This window comes from Columba livia, chromosome 16 (assembly GCF_036013475.1).
Source record: "Columba livia isolate bColLiv1 breed racing homer chromosome 16, bColLiv1.pat.W.v2, whole genome shotgun sequence".
Taxonomy (NCBI): Eukaryota; Metazoa; Chordata; class Aves; order Columbiformes; family Columbidae; genus Columba; species Columba livia.
The window spans coordinates 2,985,703-3,002,387 of NC_088617.1; positions in this window are offsets into that span (position 1 = coordinate 2,985,703).

Below are 16,685 nucleotides of genomic sequence, written 5' to 3' on the forward strand. Positions count from 1 at the left end.
GTAGTACCATAGTATTGCAATTAAAATAGTTGCCTGAAGGAAGGAAAGGGAAATTTTAGCCCAGCTGGTTGGATGATCCCACCACAGATCTGGCAGGACACGGGGTCTCACTGGAAACCCAGACCCTCAAAAAGGCACCGCAGGACCGAAGTGATGGTGATTTTCATGGTGACCACAGACACCCTGGCCAAGGCAGTGACAGAGAACCCCAGGAGAAGCAGCCTGGGGTGGCCATGGACACCTCAGCCCTTCCTGACCACAGGCAGACAGGGACCAACTGGGGACCCACCAGTATGAACCACAGCATGAAGTCCCAACGCAAAGGGGTGCTTTGGGTGACCAAGGGGATGCTGGTTACAGGCTGGTCAGGGATGCTCACGTCCCACTCATTACCTGTCTCCCAAGCCCTCCCATCTCTCAGCTGATGAGCAGAAAGCTGGTTTGAGAGGATCAGGGCTTCTCCCTCCCCCTGCACCCTCGCAGGAAGCAAACCCTCTTTGCTATAATTGATGGACACAATTCACTGCAATTAGTATTTCAGCAGCAGGTAGTTAACCCTCAGGGCAGAGCACACAGTCTGTATTTGGCTTGCTCTGCCTGGCCCTGAATTTAGAGCAAGCTCTTTCGATTGGGGTTTGCTTGCTGAGCCATCAGAGCGGGCAGCCCTCGCTGCTCCTCTGTCCAAAGAAAGCGCCCTGGTCAGGGCAGCAAAATGCTCCCTCGATTTCCCTTGGCTGCAGACGCCAGCCCAGTAAAAACCCGGGGCCAGGACTGCCAGACTGCTCCAGTAACAAGGCTGAGGTCCTTTCCCTGCTAAAAAGAACTGATATACGTCATAAATGCAGGCACTAATGTGATACACCTTAATGGCCTCAGCGACCAAATACAAAGGTAAAGCTTGCGCCAAATACAAGGTAAAGCTTGTTGACTTTAAACTTCAGGGAAAGCAACTTAGGCCAACACCTTGTTTTTTGCAGCTGGGTCAGTCGCACAGCCACAGCCCAGCACCATGAGTGGCAGCTCATTGAGCTGCTGTTGTCCAAGCCACGTTTAATCATGTTCATACCTTTCCTGTTTTAATAAGAGCTTGGTTTTCTTTTCCCTCCTCTCAGAAAATAAACAGCCTGTCTTTACCAGCTTAACTCTGTCCTAGAAAACTTTTTACCTGGGAATAATAATTTATGTCCACAGATTGTTTTTAGCAATATCACAACATGCCTCAACAGCTGTCTTAAATCCTCTGTGTCCTGGATATGCTAACCATGCAGCTGAAAGCCAGCCTGGCCAGGGGATGTAAAACTCAAGTGGAAGAGCACCAGGTTAATCATCAGTAACAAAATGATGACGCTGGACAAAAGCCATGGAGCAAAAATAAACCATCACTTGCCTAAATAAATGAAAAAAAAAGTGGTAGAATACAAATGTTGGGGATTACCTTCACCAATTGCCTCAGCTGGCACGGTGAAGCACCAAATAGCAGGGTCAGCCTGCTCTGGGGGGGTCAGAGGTGATGTCCCCCCCAGCTCAGGTGTCCTTGTGCCACCATCACGATGTCAGACAGGCTCTATGGAGATGACTTTTAAAGTGCAATTTGTTATTCTGTTACGGTCATTTTCTATATTAACTTTATGCGGCATCAAAAGCCCTTTCATATGTTAAACTCTAATTCATATGCTAATAGCCAATTTATGGCAAGGTAATTATTTTTGTCAAATTTAGCAGTCGGCGTTTGTTGAGGAAAGAAGAGGTGGACAGAGGGTGAATTTTGGCACTGTGGATTGGCAGGACTGAGCCAGGTAACATCCTCCTGCTTCCCCAGTGCAAACTGGAGTGGGCACAACACCATCGTCCTGCTGAAACCCACTCCGGCTTGATACAGGCATCCCAGTGCCATCTATTTATTTCCTTTCTTGTGGGATCTCTGGCAGAGACCTTTAAAAAGTCTGCTCCGAAGCCTGGAAACAGCACTGCTCAGCCCACCCAAGCTGCCCCCCAAGGCTTGGGCTAAGGGCTTGTCTAACCTCTCCAGGCCAGGGCCAGGGGAGCAGGGATGGGAGATTTAATGAGAATGGGATTTTCAAAAGAGAAAGTGAGGAGTAACAGAGTGATCCAGACAGAACTCAGAAATGAAACAGGCACTCCCCTCTGCTCACAACAGGCACATTTCTGCCCCGTGCTGCTCTGTACAGTAACTGGAGTAGCTGCTGCAGCTTCCCCTGAACAACCGGCTCCCACCTGCCTGTAACATCCCTGTCACCATCCCTGGAGGGCTTTAAAAGATGCATAGATAAGGTTTTTAGGGACATGGCTTAGTGTCAGATTTAGGTGAATGGTTGGACTTGATCTTGAGGGTCTCTTCTAAACAAAATGATTCTGTGATTCTATTACAGGCAGGAGGAACAGGGACAGCCAAGGGCGTCCCTGTCCTGAGCTGAGCACACAGCCCACATGCAGCACATTGCTTCACCTTCTCTCCCACCCAAGGAAGAGTTTTGTACATCAGCAAGAGCACCCACACTTCCACTACGAGCCTGTGATCAGCGCCACCTTCATCCAGACACATGGGACAGAGCTCCCTTCGCAGCTTGTCCCCATGTCACATCTGCCCTGGTGACAACACCCACCCCAGCACCGCTCTGAGGGGCTCACCAGAGCTGAGAGAGGAAATGCGCAGAGCAGGGGTAGGGAGCATATGCTAAACATATAAAACACGGGAGCAGTTTAGCCTTCACCCATTTTTTCTTATCAGTCTATTTTCTGCTTGAGGAAGCAGGTGCATTTCCCATCCTTGCAGCACCAACAGCCGACAGGCTGTCAGAGGTGTGATGGCTCCAGGACAGTTACACTGCCTCGGATTTCACATTCCTGACACATCCAATAATTATGCCAAATGAGCTCACCTCATCTTCAGCCTTCTGAGCTGCACATATTAAATTAAGTGAAAGCCGTTAGCAAAGTCGAGAAAGGTAGGAGGGGAGAGAGACTGACCCGCTGTGCAGCGGGGATGGGACGAGGCTCACGGGGTCCCCACCACAACTGCCTTGGCAGATGAGCCACCTGAAAGAGTGAGGACCAACCTTCTCCTGTCCCAGCTCCAACCACCACCCAAAATCTCCCAGGCTGCCCATGGGACACACGGTGCCAGCAGCGAGAGGCTCCGCGCTGCCGCTCTCCCCTTCCCCAGCAGCACCTTCTCCCCATCTCTCTTTTCAATTAACCCTTTTTCTCAAATCCCGCACTTAATACCCCACCCCATCCAGGGGATTTTGCGCATGTATATTTTTGGTTCTCTGTCTTACATTTTTAGCATAAAAAACCCCTACAATTTGTTCCAATGATACGAACGAACTCCACTAGGCAAAATGAAGCTGTAACTCCCTCAAGCTAAACTCCAAATTCATTTCATAATCCTTAGATAAAAGCTCAGAAGCCAGAATATTCATTACTAACCCGGGCTCCACGAGCAGCTGGGGTAATAATGGAACGGAGCAGATTTGACACAGGGGATGTTGCTACAGAAATTAGCCTGTCATAAGATTACAGGGACTAAGTGTTATTGGGTGATAAGGTGTGATGTATTAATATTAAATTATCTCACCAGTTAAAAAAAAAAAAAAAAAGAAGACATTAATGAAACTCACATTTATTAAAAGCCCTGAATATGATATTAAAAGATCTCAGATAAGCCAGTTTATTTCTGTGCTGGAGATCAAATTGAAAACATTCTCCAGGAGGGATTCTCTGAATGGAGCATTACAACAATAAAACAAAATAAAGAGCCTTTAATAAATGTTGTGGGACTAAAAATTCCAGACTAATCTCTCCGGGGAGGGTTCATTAACCCCTCATTCCCTTTCTTGTTGCATCAAAACAGGGATTAACTAGAGAGTGTTTCCATACAAAATAATGCTCTGTACATCCCAAATTCTCTCTCTCTAGCAGAAGGAGATTAACTCTGTTGCTCTGTGTGACACAAGGCTGGGATAGGATGGTAACAAAGGTTTCTGGTTGAAAATAGATATATATATATAAACCACAAGCACAAAGCTTAAGTGATTTGTCCAAGTCACAGGGACGAGCGAGATAACACCAGGGCCATATAGTATCTAACGTTTGCTTAAGAATTTGATTTGTTGCTGTCAGACAGCAACAAATAACGCTGACACCCAACGTGCATTTGTTCTGAAGCCACGTGGTTACATCCATCACGCACTGTCCGTTCTCATGCACTTGCTGGTTTAAGCCATCGCTGTGAAGCCGGGGTGAAAGCACCGAGCTAAAGCGCAGCAGAATTAATGGGGAGACTGGGAATGGGAGGGATTTATGGGGCAGCTGTGGGCAGAGGGGCTGCGGCAAGGGGTGGTGGCAGCCTGGATGGGGCTCCAGGGAGAACAGCCTTGGTGGCAGGTTTTAACCCAGATAATAAATATATATATGTATATATGGTATATATACATATGTATATGTGTGTATATATATATATACACACACTGCACCCTGCCCTGCAGCTCCTCCAGGGAGCTCCCGTGGGTGTTGGCAGGAACCAGGCTTGACTTGCCACAGGGATTTGGCTGGAGTTACATCTAGGTCAGGAATCAGAAGAGGGTCTCTAACCTCCTGAAGCAGTAGAGCAAGAAATATAATTAACTTTAAAAGGTGCTAAGTTCATTAAAATGAAGCACGAGCCAGTTTGCTCAAGTAGGAGAGATGGAAGCTGCACTGGTGAGGTCCCCACCCCCAGGTCTCTGGTCCCCACAGGTGTTTCCCTCTCTCTCCTGCTGACAACAAGTTGATGTCCCCTAGGGCAGGTGAGGGACTCCTGGGAAGTGGCTATAAAGGCCCCCTATAGTCCCAAACACCCTAGATCCCTAAAGGGACATCTAGGAAGGGTCTATAAAGTCCAAAACAACCACTTGCAGTGTTTTCTCAAATCCCAGCTGTGTCTCTTTTTCCCCTTGAAAATGCTTGAGGAGGGAGGTGATGGTGCTCAGCACAGCAGAGGTCATGCCCATGATGATCACCGTGGACAAACGAGGGCAGGGATGGGCAGACAGACCGCAGCTTCTACCCTGCCTACCAGAACCTGTTCCCACCAGTGCAGGGTAGCCAGAGAAAACTGGTTTTCAGACGGGAGTCTGAATTTTTGCATCCACTTCAACTCCCGAACCTGTAAGTATTTTGTCCTACTGTCACCATCGCCTGGTCTCTTCATCCCATCATGTTGCATGCTCTTCTCATTTAATTCCTTGCCACTGTAAAGTCGAACTGAAGGCACAGACCCCTCTCTCCTGAGAGCTACAACCACCTCGGTGGCCCCTCTGCCCCCACAAGCTGAGGACGTGTGCCAGCACCCCCCTGTGCAGGTAAAGGAAAGGCAAGGAAAGCCAAGGACCTTCCCCCACCTTCTGCCCTGGGATGACTCGCAGCCCTCAGACATCAACACAACTTCAGAGGTACCACAAGTAGCATGTTCTGCCCATGACCCAGCCGACTAAATTATTCAAATCTTTTTAAAATACGGCTGCATCACATCTCCCTTCTCTTTGCTCTGATGCGCTCAGAACTCTGGCTTCAAATGAACTCGCACTACTCCTGTACCGACTTCTGACCCACAGATTATGCCATCCTGAGCTGGCTGAGAGCTGTCCTGAAATGAAACCGCTAGGAAAAAGAGGAGAATTTTTCTCAGTGGTTACAGCAAATTTTACAGCAGTGGGATGTTTCTGTTCTTTCTGTACAAAGGATTAAGCTTTTTTAAAAAAAATATTCTTTTTGCAAAATCTTTTGTGACCTGCGAGCAGTATCAAAATGCAACTCAGGGACACCAAACGAGGCTATATATCCATTGGGGGATTTAGAAGCGAACTCAGTGTTGGCACTTAACAAATAATAAATAACCATCATTAATTATTGATCACAACCCCAGCTAAACAAGTTTCACCCCTGTGGTTACCACGATATCAACAGACCCCTTTGATACAGCCTGCGAACGGCCTTGCAGCTCGCATTGGCGTGCAGATCTCCTCCCCTCCGCCAACCAGCTGTCGAGTGGGGATTTGGGAGGGGGTGAGAGCTGATGCCCCCACACACACTGCCTGTCTGCCCTGGGATCCCAGAGGGTGTCTGCACACCCAGGGCATGTGGAGTTTCCAGGGAAGCGGAGCTGTCTGCAGTAGCATCCCGGGGTGCAGCAGGGCTGAAATGGGGTGGGAAAGTCTGAATTACAGTGGATGGCCTGCACGGCTGGGCTAAGCGCTGAGCCAGCGCCAGCTTGGGCTGTGCTGGGGTTTTTGGTTGTGCAGCCTGGGAATGGGTCTGAGAGCATCCCTGTGAGAGCATCCCCACAAGAGCACCCCCGCAACCTCAAGGGTGCACAGCCCAGCCTTGCCAAGCCTCTGCTTCAAAAGCCAGACACCTCCATGGGGCCCACGCCCCAGTGACCACGCTGCTTTTGGGTCAGGACAACTGTCTGCAATGGGGTCAGACAGGGATTTGGGTCTCATTGCCCATCACAGCCCGACAAAGTCACCACTTGCTCTCTGCACATCTGCAGCAGTAGGTCCTGTCGCCACCTGACCTTATTTCACAAGCAATTTGTGAAAGTGTAATACAAGAAAACTCTATCTCGCAGTTCTGACAACAGATGACTGCCTGCTCCCTTTACAGGGTCGTTAAATCCTGTTATTAAATGCAAGCCATTATCAGGATGTCACTGGCATCTCTTGATGAAGCTATATACCTGTGTAGACAGCTAGCCCGTGTCTGCTTATTTACTATTCATTATAAATGCTCACGATTGATTTTCCTCATCTTCATCTCTCTGTAGCCTGAGAATTCCTTTTCTCTGCACGAGTGCAGGGCATTTGCTCCTTCCTCCCCAGCGGACGTGTAGGAACCCAAAGCTCTGCCGTTGTTATCCTGCCCCAAAAACTGCCCAATATTTGGGCATGTTGGTGAACCCACTGCTCCTGCTGTTCTACTGATCCCATGGCTGTGCAGAATTACGAGCAAACCATAGATCACTGGTGGCTTCCAACAAATATTTAAGGGCACTTTGCACACCTTGCCTTGCAAGTAACTGAACAGCTGCCACCCTGTCAGGGGAATGCTGGGACCACCCAGAAGACACCCACCATTTACCATGATGAGAAACAAACAAACAAACAAACAAACAACAACAACAACACCCTTTTTTTTTTTTCTCCTGGAACCTCATGTCCATGTGTTTTTGTCCAAAAAGGAGAAAAACCTTGAAAAAAGTTCAGAGCTGCAAGTCAGGAGAGCAAACAGTGTCCTGCCAGGCCAAGAACAGGGACCTGAACTCCATATTCCTGCAACAGGACATGCAGAAAGCCCATCAACTATTTAACAAGTAAGAATAAAAGCCAGAAACATTTGCTGAAAGAAAAGTTAAATACATACTGTAAGTCCTAAAAGCAACATTTCTGGAAGCTCTGATAACTCTGCAAATAGAAGATGAAGTTTTTTACCCACATTCATATTTCCCAGTAGATGTACCCATCCCCTAGAGAGTTTTATAAGCCCTCATCCAAACCAAACATCCATCTTTGTTTCAATGACATTATAACCGTTCCCAAAAATCTCCTTGAAAAAGTGCATTTCAGTGACTCTTTCTTGCTGGAAACAATAATGTCAGTTCCAGGAGTTAAGAACCTATTGACCAGACCTTCCCCAAAGTGTGTGGGATGGAGCTCACACTGGGGAGTTCTCCTGACACAAGACGCACCACAGCATGGCCTCAGGTTTAAACTTGCTTCATCCCGAGTGTGTCGGGGAAGGTGCTTCAGGAGCACATCCCAGCGAGGGATCCAGATGCATTGACACATCCACCTCTGAGAAATTAGGACAGTAAGGGCAGCAGACCCTGGGAGAAGAGCTGCCTCCTGCATTATACAAGTTTCCCAAAAAATTGTATTCCCTCTTGCTCAGGCAAAGTGCACTTGCTAATTTGTGCTGGAAAGGAGGAAATTAAGTATTCCCCTCTCTTGCTGCATGGGGAATAGCCCCGATTTCCCAGAAATCTCCCCTGACTTGTCCTTTAAATAAAGCTTAAATAATGCTACACTGTCCTTTCGGCAGCTTATTAAGCAATATGAACAAATACATACTCACATACAAATATATATACAATACCCTCCTTCAAGCTGCCCAATAAGTATAGTAGGCAACCACACCAGTCTTCTAATACCTATAAATGAGTTTTGGGGGACAGGTCATGAACCCTTCTTGACTCCCACGGGATCTCTCCACAGCAGGCTAAGCAGGAACAGAAACTTGCCTTCTCCTCACGCCTTTGGTCCGTGGTGCATCCCCAGGCTCCACAGATTTCATGCTGCTCAAGGGTTTAAGGCAGACACTTGCTGCTTGACTCAAGGGATGTGAAAATCAGCATAAAATGGGATTTAGAGAGCAAAGCTGTTACTAGGGATAACTGAGAGCAGAGCAGGGGATGCATCTCGAAGCTGAGGACCCTGCTCAGGTGCACAACGTGCTGCTGCTTTCCTGTGCAGGAGATTTCACATCAGTGCAACAAGGACATGGGGAAGGAAGAAGACATCCAGGAGAGCATCTCCAGCAGCCCAGGGGCCAGCACCCTCCTGCCCGGTGTCCCACCCATGGGGTGGGCACCCACCAAACCTCAGCTCCCTCCGGAGGAGAGTGGGGAAGAGCCTGGTGTGAACAGGTTCTTTTCCCTCAATGGCATCGATTATTTCTGTAATCAGCACCTCGCCGCCAAAACTGAACATCCATTATTACAGGATTGCAAAACAAAAATAACCCAAGGGAAGGGAAAAAAAAGAGAGAATTCAGAAGCTGTCCTGCTCCCAAACCATGTGTGTTGGGTCAGTGCCATCTAGAGGCAGCAGACCAGCCAAAAGCACCCAAAGCACCCACAACCCAGGGTTCATGCAGTGCCCGGAGGATGTGTGGCCAAAACACATCTGACAGGAGACCTGGGAGGGGATGCTGCATCCTGGTGATGCAGAGCCAGGGGTGCCACTGGCCACTGTCCCGTGGGATGGGCGGGCAGGGACCCACAGCACAGCCTGGCAGCCCTGAGAGCAGGCAGGACCACATCCTGCATCCCACATCCCTGCCCAGCATGGCAGTGGGGGTGGCCATGGTCCCAGCACCCAGGTGTAGCTGAACGTGCCACCCGCTCGCCAGCAGCCCGGCTATTAATATGCATGGTGCTATATTAACAGAGCTGGTTAACCACTGCCTCGGGCCAGAGGAATGTTTCAGCGTTTCGTTTTCATCTCAAATTAGACTGAAACAGCTAAACAGGAACAAGTTGGGTTTTTTTTTCACTGATGGAAAATTCAGGAAAAATAGCAAATGAGAAGACGAGCTATGAGAAAATACCATATCTTTGTGCTGGTGGTGCTCAGGCTGGGGCTGGATCTGTCTGTGTCATCCTGCTCCATGGGCACCATCAGCTCCTGCCTCGTGCTCATACACCTGTACTTCTGGTGCCCTTGTTTCAATGTGACACATCTGCCCATGGGACCGAACTGACTCCCCCAGGAGCCTGCAGCCACCCCAGGGTTTACAGTTTGCCTGCACTTAAAGCTGGGACAAAGTTCACACTAAACCCAGCTCCACCAGGGAGGGTGACACCAGCTCCAAAGCTGGGACCAAACCCTCTGCCAGCACCAAGCCCTGTGGTCCCCGACTCTGTCCCCCCAGGAACAGTGAGGGTCACCAAAAGCATCTCCCTGGTACAAACCTTTCAATTCACTTTTGTTCACCTCTTTTTTCAAAACATACAAATTTCTCTTCAACATACTTAAAAGCGAGGAGCCCGCATAATGAAAGCACAAAATTGCTTTCTATCCCTGGAAACCTTGTCCTATTTTGCAATGATTAACTAACTGTATTTGCATACTGTCCATTCCTAGTTAAAGACTCAAGGGAACCATTTCCAAACACTTTCTCATCTTGCACAGAGCCTGCACGCAGTGTTGTCATTTCCTGACAACCCCCAGTGTGGTTGCATCTGGCAAGACCCACTTTTCCTTTATTCTATATTTCCGTCACTGGCTTGCCCACAGCCATGGCCCTGCATTAATGAGAAGGATGATGCCTACCTCGCTGTGCAACATTACTACATAAATCAAATAGTGTTTGCATGAGCAGCAGGCTGCTCGGACCAATGCCCACACAGGCACACAAGACCATCATGTTTTTTGCTGAGGTTTTATGTCTGTGCTCCCAGCTGGGGTATCAAGGTCCCTGGGAATTGCTGCTGCTTTTCTCCCCCTGGGGTTTGCAGGGGAAGGTTTCCCAACACAGGGTCTCAGAGATGCCCATGGGCTCTTCAAACCACCCAGACATCCCAAGATGGTGCCTATCTACACGTACTTATCGATGAAGCAGCAATGGGTCAGCCCGTACAGCTCCAAATTACATAATACAAACCCTAGACTCTCCCTCAAGGGGAAGGGAGAAACTCTGGTGACTTTGGGGCTGGGAATGCAATCGGAAATCAAAAGATTTGGGAACTCAGCAATCACCATAGCAGGGTTTTATTAAGCAAATTATTACTGAGCAAGTAAATAAAGCAGCAGGAATCAAAGCGGTAATCGATAGCGCAGTTCGATCCAGGGCAGCCTGGGCACGGCCTCGCGTGTGATCCCACTGCTCTGCGGCCATGCCAAGGGGGACGCTCCATCGCATGGGGGCTCCAGTGGGAGCCGAGTGGAGACTGAAACAATGAACACCCCAAAAAGCAGCTAGATGAGCACAGACTGGGATAGGAGAGGCAGAGGGGTGTTTGATTTCTTTTACATCCCCTGTTATACACTGGTCGCATTGCTGCCTTTCCTGCGACGCAGCCCCCTCGTCGCAGCGGTAACACTGGGCACACGTGCACACTGCAAGCCCTTTTTTGGCTCCCAAAAGCCCCAGCAGCAGAGATTACCTGTCCCCTGCTGCAGCCCCCTTGGCACAGGACCATTCCCAGCAGCAATGGAAGGAGCTGCACTGCAATCCGCACAGCTCGTCATCTCCCGCAAAGGCTCCCGTGTTGCACTTTTCCCCCCATGCAGGCACAGCAGCCAGCACAGAGCATTGAGAAAGCTTTCCACGCATTGAGGAATGCACCCCACGGGCAGCCAAGTTTGACCATGCACCCAGCTGTGGTCAAACTGGACCACAGCATCCTTGCATGGCCAGACCGCAGCGTGGGGTCAGGCACGGGGCTTTGCTTCCCTGTGTGAATGGCAAAAGCATCCCACGGTCAGCCCCAGTGGCCTCAGGGATGACCCAAAACTCTCCATGGAAGAAAACACCAATGCAACTCCTCTTTGCATTTATTTAAGGGACTGAACGCAACCAAATCCCCAATATTTGTTAATAAAGCACAACAGAAGTGAGAGACACCTCTCTGCCCCATTGGGGATACATCACCGCTCCCTCTGACATGTGGAATTTATGTGCACTATTTGCACAGGCTGCATTACTCATCAGGGACAACACAAAAGCCCGGCCAAGTCCAAGGACATAAATCTGCACACTCAGGAAGGCTGCGTGGGACCGACCTGCACCTGGGGGAGCAGCCCTGGATGGGGAATTGTCATGGCCAGGCAACATGAGCGCTGTTGTGAACACAATCACCCTCACAGCCATGTACTCACCAGCAGCCCAGCGAATGGGTGAGGTGCTTTCCACCTCCTCTTTTTTCCCCCATCTCTTTTTTTCCCCCCCACCTCCTTTGGCAAAGGAGACCAGCAGCTGGGATCTCAAAGGGAAAGGGTCACTATTTGTCCCCCTCTGAGCAAACACAGAGGAGAACCCTCCTGGTCTCCACCACACACAGATGGCCCCACGCTGCTTGATGCTGCTGGAAAGTGTCAGTGTCCAATATGTACCGAATTTCCTGCTGCACCAGCCCAGCAGTAATCAGCTTTGGATTACCATAGTCTTATAAAGTACCAGACTCTGATAACATCCCTTCTGTTACCAACTCTCCAAATCTCCCTAGTCACGCAGATGGTTTCCCCCCAGCAACCCAGCACGAATTACTAGGAAGTGAAAAGAACCCCAAAATAGAAAAAATAAAAGTTAATAATCAGGTGAAAGCCAGATGCTGTTGCAATAAGCAGCTGGTGGCTGGTTTTTTTTTGCAGCAGTAGCACAACTACATGAGGATATAGAGAAAAATCAGACAGTGGTGAATTTAAAAGTGACCACTTGCCCATAACGTATCATTAACCTCTGGAAGATGCTGCCGCAAATTGTCTCTGAGGTTTCAGTGGTGCAGGTCTTGACCTCATCAGACATTCAGATCAATGGTGAGCAGAGTCACAGTCACCTGTAGCACAAGAGAAGAAAAACGCTGTGTGGGTAACTGAGGTTTATGCTTCAGGATGTAGTCCGAGTGCTGTTTGGCACATGAAGAATTTCCCTCTTCTCCACAGTCACCACTTTTTCCCCTCTTTCCCTCAAAGCTGCTGGCACATGTGGCAGCAAGAACAGCTTCTGCAGTGGCTGGTCCTGCCCCAGTGTTTTGAGCTGCCTGGCGTGACCTGCTTATCTATGATTTCCCAACAAGTCCCCAGAGGCTCCTCACCTCAGCTCCTCCTTCTACATCAGGATGTCCCTTTGACTCCAGCCTTCCAGAAGGTGACATTTTCTAAGGTGGGACGCACTTTGGTGAGGAGCTGCACCTACACCAGCACAGCTCACACAGGGTCATGGCATGGCAGGGCCAGCTCTTGTCCACACCACATATTGGAAAGTGGAGATCCCAGAAATCAGGATGCCACTTTTCAACAGTTCTCTTTATTCCACTTACTTTGGGGTTTAAACACCCTGACAGAAGGGTTTTCATCGATCCAGTTGCCGTGAGGTGTAAAACTTGGGTCATGTGGGAAAGAGATGGGGTCCCAAAGTAACTGCAGCAGAGAGAAAACAGGAATAGGTTAATGCACTTTTTTGGTTTTCCTGCCAGCACGATGCCCGCGCTACATCCCACCCCATGGTCAGGGGACATGGGGCAGCTCTGCACTGCAGGGCAAAGAGCCCTGGGATGGAGCACAGCCTGACATTACACCAACCCGGGACACGAGCAGTGACAACTGTCCCCAGTGACCACGTTTTGCAGCACAAACTGGTATTTAAAAGCTCCCAGGTGCCTGAATCCCATTGCAACAGGCTTGAGACCAGATCTTCAAGGTGCCAGTGTGGCTCCTTGTCTCCATAGCAGAATCCAGTTACACGGGGACATTGTGGTACCCGGTGCTGTAGAAAAGCTTCACCTCCCAGGTCGCATTGTGCTGGCTCACAGTGAGCACCGCAGGCTCTGGGGAGGGACGCGTGGCACGGCCACCGCTAACAAAGCACGGCACGTCCCAGGAAGGCTCCTCCGGTGACCCCGCGCTGCCCATTTCGCATCCTCGCTGAGCACCGAGGGCAGAGGGCAGCCAGGAACAAAGAGGATTTCACAGCCCAGCCAAGCGCAAAAGAAATAAGCAAAAAAAAAAAAGAGCTGACAGAATGTGCAGAGAAAAACTTTACAGGCTCTTGCTTCCATCCCTTTCCTCTTGCTGTACGGTGAATGGGAAGGGACAAAGAGAAAAGCCCAGTGCTGGCCCTCGCCGTGACACGCAGGCATCGGCATTGCCACCATCCATCGTTTTCTTCAGGGTAAGTCAGCCAGTGGTTTTAAACTCTTTAACATTTTCAAAAGAACAATAAGGTAAATCCTCCAGGCCCCGAGCAAGGCTCCCACTGGACCCCACAGGAGTTTTGCCTGAATATTGCAGGATTATTATAACCAAAATGTTTCTGTAGATTCAAATCTGAGCCTTTTCATACACAGCCTGTAGCTGCAAGTTTTGTCAGTGAATGGCCCTGATAAAGCCTTCCTGATTTTACCCCCATTTAAATATAATTGGTATTTCTCTCCCTGTAATCCAGACAACGCCTTTTCTATGCCGTTTCACACCAGTACTGAGATTTTACTTTTCCTCACAAAAGGGAAAAAAGAAAATCACTTTTTTCACCCTGTGCCCCAAATGCTCTTTAAGGAGCTGCTCTTAAAGTGCCAAGATGGAACCAGGAACAACAAAGCTGAGATGAGGAGAGACCAGCGACCTGGTTCGTGCTGTGTTGCACCCACCTGCCCAGCTCCCAACGGGCTGGGAACACAGTTTTGTAGAAACTATCCATGTGTTATAATAAATTGCTGCCCAACAGAGCCTGGCCATGTCAATGGAGGTGCAGGAGCAACCCTGGATGGGTTTGTGGGGCTGGGGTGACCCCAGGAGCTGCAGTGTTGGGTGAAGCACCCTATCCCCCAAGGCTCGGGGCCAGGGTGGTGACAAGCCTGGGAGGATGGCGCTGGGGACAGGGGGTCACCGCAGGCAGTGGTCACACTCTGCCCCAGCTGCTGTGGGTTTTCCAGGCAGCAGAATTAAGTCTATCCATTCAGCTTAGTGCCTTGAGCTGCTCAGTATCTTTTGCAGCTCCTGCTGCAGGGCAAGGGGTGAGGACCAGGGGGATTATCACCCAGCAAGAGATGCTGAAGCAGCATCTGGAGGAAGGAATTTTTCTTGGCAGCCTCTTTTAAGTCATCAGCATTAGTGATGTCCTGAGACATGCCATCATCCAGCAAAGATGAGGAGCTTGGAAGTTTCCTTAAAAAATTGTTATCCCCTTCAAATCCTTGCTTTCTGTGTGTCTGCTTGCAAGGTGATACTATGGAGAGGTTGCAGCAGGTGTTCTCTGTCTCCTACAGATCACCACAGTGGAAAATTGAGCCTGGAAGGAGGAAAATAAGTTTCTTTGCTGGGACAGTGCTGTGCTCTGTGAACAAGTTTCACCCTGACAGTGTGAACCCAGCCCGGGGGTGACCACACTTGAGCTGTGTCAGCGCTACCCCGCTCCCTTCCCGGGTAAACAAGGGACCCACTCCTGCCAATACAGCCAGCAGAGCCCCACAGCAAACAGAAAGGAAGAGGAGTGAGACTGCAAACCCCAGGTAAACCTCTAAATCGATAGCACAGCAGCTCAACAGGGTTTCCCTACAAATCCAGCGAGCTGTGTTTACAAATGCCTCCAATTTAGAGGCAGATTTCTCATCAGCTCAGCAGCCACCACTCCTCAAGGCACAGGCTCGTACCGAATGGCCTGTGCCTGCCTGGCCTGGGAGACAAACAGCAGCTGTGGCTGCGGAGATGGAGTCTCAGCGGTCCCCAAATGCTACCCAAGTATAGAGCCGGAGGCAACCCTAATGTTCCTGCTGATCTGTATTTTTGTGCTGGACCCTCCCTGGTGCCTCTCAACCAGGAACAACTACTGCCCACATTGCACAGCACCAGATAGGGACTGTCTGCATTATTCCCAGTGAAAACAACAACAACAAAATAGCATCCATAGAGGAAAGAGTAGTTTTTCTACCCTGCTCAGCAGGGTGTATCAGCCCAGACTCGTTGAAATGCACAGCATCCGATCCCCAAACTTGGTGTGAATCATAGAATCACTTTGCTTAGAAGAGACCCTCAGGATCATCGAATCCAACTATAACCTAGCCAAACTCTAGTGATAAACCGTCTCCCTAAGAACCTCACCTAGACGCCTTTTCGTGCCTTCCTAGCTCATTTTGCCATTGGTTCCTTCAAAGCAAACCAGGAAGCCAAAATCATTTTCTTTAATGCACTTGATAGGAGTTTGCTGCGAGTGGTGGGCTCTTTCATGTGCTGCTTCTTCAAAAAAAAGGAAGTAGATAAAAAGATGAAAGAAAAAGGAAACCTCACGTACATAAGTATTGCACTGAGAGACCTGCCCGCTCTGCATTTTCTCCTTTAGCACGGCCCATGTGCTCATGCATCAGGATTTCACCTTGCTGTTCTGAGACGGAGGAGGCAGCATCCTGCCCGTCCTGGTGGCTTTTGCCTGTGGGACAGGGCTCCTCCATCACAGCCACCTGGGACACCAGAGGCACGGCCAGTGAAGGGACAGCACCAGCTACCAACAGGTCCCCACTGGATGAGCTGGAAAGGTCCTTCCAACCCAAACTGTTTTGTGATTCTGTGATTCCAAAGAGCTAAACAAGCCTGTGTGCACCAGTCTCAAATCTCCTTATATGATGATCCCTGGAACTTGCACTTTTGCCCAGATACCACAAACTGTTCATGTGAAGTATTCCCCGTGAGCAGAGGCAGGGATGTCACTGTGCATGAGCCCTGTAGGAGGTGGGACCCTATGGCAGAGACCTGTGCCTCAGTTTCCCCCACCCACCTGACTGGCAGCACTGGGATAGGACAAACCACAGGAGGAACTTGTACTTCATGGCCGATTGCTGTAGGACCTTTCAGCAACGCTCCTCAGAGCCATGTACCTGCAACTTGAAGGAAACAAAGAGACAAATACACTTGGCTCCAGCTGATGGAGACACATTAAAGCAGAGAGAAACCAGTGGGTGGTTCAAAGCGTGGGGAAAGATGGAGAACGCAACAGACCCAACACAGGGCAGCTCTCCTCCCGTGCCTGCACAGCCTGAGCATGAGGACATCGCACATCTCCGGTGCGTGGGATGATCAGAGAACCCTTCCCTGGGGTATTTACACATCCCTCTTACCTCCCTGGACAGGGCAGCCCAGCTCAAGCCACACCACAGGATTAGGCACCCGGTTCTGCCCCATGGTCACTTCTCTGCC